Source organism: Callithrix jacchus, chromosome 13 (assembly GCF_049354715.1).
Source record: "Callithrix jacchus isolate 240 chromosome 13, calJac240_pri, whole genome shotgun sequence".
NCBI lineage: Eukaryota > Metazoa > Chordata > Mammalia > Primates > Cebidae > Callithrix > Callithrix jacchus.
Window position 1 is genome coordinate 43,145,080 of NC_133514.1, and position 7,127 is coordinate 43,152,206.

Here is a 7,127-nt window from a genome sequence, read left to right on the forward strand (position 1 = left end):
GACTTCAAGTGATCTGCTTGCCTTGGCCTCCCAAAGTGCTAGGATTACTGGCCTGAGCCACCAGGCCCAGCCTGTTTCCTCTTCTTGTAATGAAAAATATCTAATAACCTGTCCAATTTCTTCCATGATAATGGACCATTCAGATTTTCCACCTTCTTTTGTGTCACTTCTGGTAATTTACATTCTACCTGGAAGTTGCCAATTTCCTCTAGATCTTCATATTTGCTGCCACATAATTTTATGAAGTAAACATTTTTCTTTAATCTCTCCTGTATTCATGGTTATATCTTTCTTATTCTTTTATTTTTACTTTCCCTCTTTTTAATTTTCTGTTTTAATTTTTGTGAGTACATAGCAAGTGTCTGTATTTATGGAGTACATGAGATGTTTTGATGCAGGCATGCAGTGCATAATAATCACATCCTGTAAAATGGGTTATCTAGCCAGATGTGGTGGCTCACGCCTGTAATCCCAGCACTTTGGGAGGCTGAAGTGGATGGATCACAAGGTCAAGAGATCAAGAGCATCCTGGCCAACATGATGAAATCCTGTCTCTACTAAAAATACAAAAATTAGCTGAATGTGGTGGCACATGCCTGTAGTCCCAGCTACTTGGGAGGCTGAGGCAGGAGAATCACTTGAACCTGGGAGGCAGAAGCTGCAGTGAGCTGAGATGGGGCCACTGTATTCCAGTCTGGCAAAAGAGCAAGACTCCATCTTAAATAAAACCCAAATAAATAAATAAATAAATAAAATGGGGTGTCCATCCCCGGAAGCATTTCTCCTTTATGTTACAAACAACCCAATTATACTTTTAGTAATTTTTATTTCATTTATTTATATATTGATTTATTTTTAAGATAGAGTTTCGCTCTGTCTCCCAGGCTAGAGTGCAGTGGTACAATCTCAGCTCACTACAGCCTCTGCCTTCTGGGTTCTGGCAATTCACCTGCCTCTGCCTCCCGAGTAGCTGAGATTACAGGTGTGCACTGCCATGGCTGGCTAATTTTTGTATTTTAGTAGAGCTGGGGTTTCACCATGTTGGGTCAGCTGGTCTCAAACTCCTGCCCTCAAACGATCCTCCTGCCTCGGCCTCTCAAAGTGCTGGGATTACAGGCATAAGCCACCAAGCTCTGCCCCTCTTTTAGTATTTTTTAAATGTACAATTAAATTATTATTGACTATAGTCACCCTGTTGTGTTTCCAAATACTAGGTCTTACTCACCTTTCTATTTTTTTGTACCTATTAACTCTCCCCGCCTCCCTTACTTTCTTTTTTGTTTGATCAGTTTTCAATTTCACTTTTTATTGTTATTTTCATTTTCTATTCTTCAACTTTCTTGCTTTTTTCTTATTAAATTAAATACTTGGCTCCTTGTATAGTTAATCAAGAGCCTTTTTGTGGAGCGGGAGATTAGGTTTAGGGTATATTATTATACAAACATGAAATATCAGTATATTAATATAAAAAATATTAGTGGCCGAGAGTGGTGGCTCATGACTATAATCCCAGCACTTTGGGAGGCTGAGGCAGGTGGATCACAAGGTCAGGAGACCAAGACTATCCTGGCTAACACGGTGAAACCCCATCTCTACTAAAAATACAAAAAATTAGCCGAGCATGGTGGCAAGTGACTGTAGTCCCAGCTACTTGGGAGGCTGAGGCAGGAGAAGCACTTGAACCCAGGAGGCGGAGGTTGCGGTGAGCCTAGACTGCGCCACTGCACTCCAGCCTGGGCAACAGAGCAAGACTTTGTCTAAAAAAGAAAAATATATTTATTAGTAAGCTAAGAAAATTCATTAGGTCTAATTAGTCAAAAGTGCGATGTTCAGTAGTCACTTCATATTCTTCTCTGCCTGTTTATACGTGTATTGAAAAGGCTGAGAGGTGAACTGAGTAGAAGCTTGGGAGCAGTTTGGCAGCTGTAAGAAGAGATGGCAATGGATGCTTATTAGGGAAATGAGAGAAAATGAAAGAAGAAACTTTGACATCTACATGGGTTGAGGCTCTTTGGGAACTTCCGGGAGATGCAAGCGTTCAAAGAGGGCTACTTGGGAGTTAGAAACAATTAAGTAATGGCAATTTAAGTCTGAATGGGAGGAGAAAATTCCACCAATACACACAATTATTCTTATTACTATTCACTGATAATTTAAGAATAATCCTGGGAATTTTTTTTTTTTTAGTAAATGTCCAAATGTTTTTCCCAGTGTTTTCAAAAAAAGATCATCAAAATTATTTGTAGCTTATGAATCTTATCTTGTATTTTTAATTTTCATTGAATTCTTATGATCTTAATTGAGATTTTTTTTTTTTTTTAAGAGGGAGTCGCCTTCTGTTGCGCAGGCAGGAGGGCATTAGTGTGATCTTGGCTCACTGCAGCTTCCACCTCCCAAGTTTAAGCCATTCTCCTGCATTAGCCTCCTGAGCAGCTGGGACTACAGGCACCCACCACCACACCCAGCTAATTTTTTTGTATTTTTAGTGGAGACAGGGGTTCCACCACATTGGCCAGGCTGGTCTTGAACTCCTGACTTCATGATCTGCCAACCTCGGCCTTCAGAGTGCTAGGATTACAGGCGTTAGCCATTGTGACGGCCTTATATATATTTTTAACTAAGTTCTAATATTTTCTCCATCTTTTTTTGTCCTCCAGAAAATTGGAGAAAAGAGAGCTTTCAGACAGTAATCTAATTTTTTCCCCATATTTGATTAGAAAAAACTTCAAACTTACAAGAAATTCATAACATATATACAGTAAATGGCTGGCTGTGGTGGTTCACACCTACAATTCCAGCACTTTGGGAGACCGAGGTGGAGGGTCACTTGAGCCTGGAGTTAGACATCAGCCTGGCCAACATGGTGAAACCCTGTTTCTACTAAAACCACAAAAATTAGTGGGGTGTGGTGGTGCGCACCTATAGTCCCAGCTACTTGGGAGGCTGAGACACAAGAATCGCTTGAACCCGGGAGGCAGAGGCTGCAGTGAGTGGCACTGCACTCCTGCCTGGGTGACTCCATCTCAAAATAAATTAAAAAAATAGGCCAGGCGCAGTGGCTCACATATGTAATCCCAGCACTTTGGGAGGCCGAGGCGGGTGGATCACAAGGTCAGGGAATCAAGACCATCCTGGCCAACATGGTGAAACCCCATATCTACAAAAAACACAAAAAAATTAGCTGGGCATGGTGGTGCAGGCCTGTAAGCCCAGCTACTTTGGAGGCTGAGGGAGGAGAATCGCTTGACCCTGGGAGGTGAAGGTTGCAGTGAGCTGAGATCACGCCACTGCACTCTAGCCTGGTGACAGTGAGACTTCACCTCAAACAAACAAATAAATGAATAATTTAAAAAACAAAAATAAAAATTAGCCGGTTTTAGTTGTGCGTGCCTGTAGTCCAGCTACTCAGGAGGCTGAGGTGGGAGGATGGCGTGCACAGCCCAGAAGATTGAGTCTGCTGTGAGCCACTGAACTCCAGCCTGGCCAACAGAGCAAGACCCTGTCTCCAAAAAATATAAAAAACTTAAGAAAGAAAAGAAAAAAGAAATGTACAGTAAACACCCATATACCCACCACCCAGATACTATAATCGGAACCTAATTTTTATTAGCTGGAATTAGCATTTGCCTAGACCTACAAGTGATGTTGAGTAGTGACAGCTCCGCCATAATTACGTATTCTGTTTCTACTGGTAAGCCCAGTGCTTCATAAGAGTTTTGTACTGTGGCCAATTTTATGAGTGTTTCAAACAAGCCAACACAGGTCAGCTGTTAGATGGGTGGAGAAACTTCTAGAGAGTTCTTCTCAGCTTAAAGAAACAAAATTTCAAAGTCATCTGGCATGCTGCCTAAAGACATCTACAGCTTTTGGCTCTTAGAAGCAGGTGATGTCCATGAGCATAAACTTGGGTTTCTGGTTGTGCAATAAGGAGCAACTGCTACCTCTCTGGAGTAGGAGTGACAGAGACAGTGATAAGAGGAGGGGGTAGCTGGAATTCATATCCCTTCACATCAGTTTCCCTAAGAGTTGCACCCTGCAATTGGTGGCCAACAGTCCCGAGAGAGAGCCCTGTGATCGTCTATAAATTCACACACAATCTTCTGTATGTTTTCCAGAGCCATTGAAGCATTTAAAAAAGGAGCACAATTCTTTGAAATCTAAGGAAAACTGGCCATCATCTCTCCAAGCCAATTCCAAGTATCATAGGTATATCTCAAGTCATAATAATTACTTCATTTTGGCAAAACATCATCTATCCTTGGCTTCTTTCTTTTCCTGGAAGGTCTTTGCTAAAGAACAGCCTCAGGAGCAAAGGATGTATGCTCATAGGTAAGCTAGCTCCTTCTCACAGAAAAAACAACCAAGAAACAAAACCAAAAAGCAGCCCAATTGCTTCTCAGTCTTTTGGCTCCAATAAAGCATAAAAAAAGTCCTTTGTAGTTGAATGAAATCCATACCATATTCATCCTGTTAAAAACTGGTGTTATTTTCCCAAATACTAAAGCCCTTTGGGACAGCACTGAAAATGCAATTCTGTTTTTGTTTTGTTTTATTTTGAGACAGAGTCTCACTCTCTTGCCCAGGCTGGAGTGCAGTGGCACAATCTCAGCTCACTGCAACCTCTGCCTCCCAGCTTCAAGCAATTCACCGACCTCAGCCTCCCAAGTAGCTAAGATTATAGGTGCTCACTACTATGCCTGGCTAATTTTTCTATTTTTCATAGAGATGGAGGATCTTACCATGTTGGCTAAGCTGGTCTTGAACTCCGGACTTCAAATGATCCCCGCCTCGGCCTCCCAAAGTGCTGGGATTACAAGTGTGAGCCAATGTGCCTGGCCTGAATGTACAGTTTTGAACAGGAATGGAGTACTTGGGTGAATATAAAAATAACACATTTAGAATGGGGCTGGCACCTTTCTAAAAGTTCTGCTCTCTTTTGCCTTTCTGAGTACCGACCATCACTCTAGAACAAGGATAAGCAAACATTACTGTTAAAAAAATCCTTTTTTGATCAATGAAGCACTTGTTAATTTTTTCCTTTGTTAAAGGAGGAACCATAACTCTCCGCAGCTGAACATATAATACTTTCCTCCTAAAGAGGAGTCAGTCAGTGCTTCTATATTTTTAATTTTTTTGTCAAAGCAAGAAGTAAATACTTTAGAATTGTTAAATATATAAATTGAATAAAGTTGAGTGTTCTGCATGGTAAAAAAAAAAAAAAAGGTCCATTTAGTTAATATTTTTAGTTGTTGCAAGTACTCAGCTCGCAGCCACAGACAGCACAAACACATGAGCTTGGCTTGTTCCAATCAAACTTTAGTTAGGACACTGAGATGAAGACCGCATTAACTATACCCACTATGCTTTGCAACCTTTTCCTCAAAGGTAATCTAGTTCTCAACCTTTAGATACCCTTTTCTCAATTCATGAAACCACAGGATTACAGTCATACCGAGCCTGAATTTTCACCGTTATTTAAAAAGTAATAGGTAGGGTAGAGGTTAAAAACATAAGTTTTAGAGTCAGTCAGATGTGTATTCAAATCCAGATTCTGTGGCTTTCTTGTGTGACATCAGGTAAACTGAAGAATGTTTCTGTGTTTCTTCATTTGTGAAATAGGGAAACTGTTTTGAAGATTAAAAGAAATAATGCATATCAAACTTTTTTTTTTTTTGAAACTGAGTCTCAATTTGTCGCCCTCTTGGCTGACGGCAGCCTCCGCCTCCCAGGTTCAAGCGATTCTCCTGCCTCAGCCTCTCAAGTACCAGCACTACGGGCGCGTGCCACTATGCCCAGCTAATTTTGTGTTTCTAGTAGAGACGGGGTTTCACCATTTTGGCCAAGCTGGTCTCGAACTCCTGACCTCAAGTGATCCACCCTCCTTGGCCTCCCAAAATGTTGGGATTACAGGCGTGAGCCACTGCTCCCAGCCTGCATATCAAATTCTAAACAGTGCTCAATAAGGCTCACAGCAAATGCTCAATAGATGTTAACTTACTATCATCAGTCAGTGAAGTCATTGCTAAAAAACAATTCTTTTTATCTGTGTAGAAAGATCATCCATGACTTTGGTGTTCGGTAGTCCAGTATTTCACTGGTTATATGCCATTTTGTAGCTAGGAAAATTTCCCTAGTGTCATGTTTGTTTAATGTGAGGGCCCTGTGATTAAAGTGATACAATAATAAATAGATGGGTTTACACAGCGGGCTCCTTGAATGACAGCTGGCTCCGTCCATAAGAAGGCAGGAAAGAAGTATACAGCTTCATCTCTGACTTGCCACTGCCATTAACGTTACATATCTGTGGGCTAATGGAATTTGTGCACATATATTTTAAAAAGTAATCTTTATTAAAGCACTAAAAAAAGAGTTGAGATACTTTATGGAGAGTGCCACATCTCATTGGTGTTCAAGCAAATGCGATTTTATTTCAACAAATGCGATTTTATTTCAAAGTTCTTTTCCCTTTGTAAGATAGTACAAACGGCAAATTCGAAAGGTGCGGAAGATTATAGCATGGCGAAAAGCAAGTTTTCTTTCTCTCCTCTTCTAGTCACACAGAGACCATCCTAAGAGGCAACCACTTCCAGAGATGCAAACACACACACACCCAACTCATACTCCTCTGCACTTTATTACTTAGAATAATACCGGAAAATTTCCATGTCTCAGCAAATACAGCAGCTGCCAGGTACTCTTCAATGGCAGCTCAGGATTCCCTCAGAGGGATGTGCCCCATATCATTCACCCAGCCCCCAAGAACGGACTTTTTTAGGTTGTTTCCAGCTGCTTGCTCTTACAAGCAACGTTGTAACGCTGCCTTGTTACTTTTATTCTTCTTTATCCAGTGATTTGGTTCTGCTTTGCCTTCCAGCACGACTGCAAAGTGACTCTACGGGGCTTTCCCCAGTGCCCTCGCCCCAGACCTCAGCGAGTTATTTGTGGAGTCACCGGGTCCTGCTCCGCCTTGTAATTCAAAGTCTCCCCGGGGCAGCGGGGAGCGGGCAGAGCACCTAGTCCCGGCCTGAGCGTCTGGGCCCCTGTGGGCGAGCTACCAGCTCGGATTTCGGGTGGATCGTGCGTGGGAGGCGGCGTTGCCCTTGGCATGCAGCGCGCATGCAGCCGCG

The 7,127-nt window shown here is 42.0% G+C and overlaps 1 protein-coding gene across 1 annotated transcript in view; it reads left to right on the top strand.

Annotated features, from left to right (window-relative positions):
• LOC118146666 (uncharacterized) overlaps positions 1 to 6,355 on the top strand; it is a 102,278-nt gene extending 95,923 nt beyond the window's left edge. Inside the window, exons 5-6 of the mRNA XM_078346872.1 lie at positions 4,116 to 4,329; positions 4,724 to 6,355. The gene's annotated coding sequence lies outside the window, so the exon portion shown is untranslated. The remainder of the gene's footprint in view (positions 1 to 4,115; positions 4,330 to 4,723) is intronic.
• Positions 6,356 to 7,127: the final 772 nt, after the last annotated feature.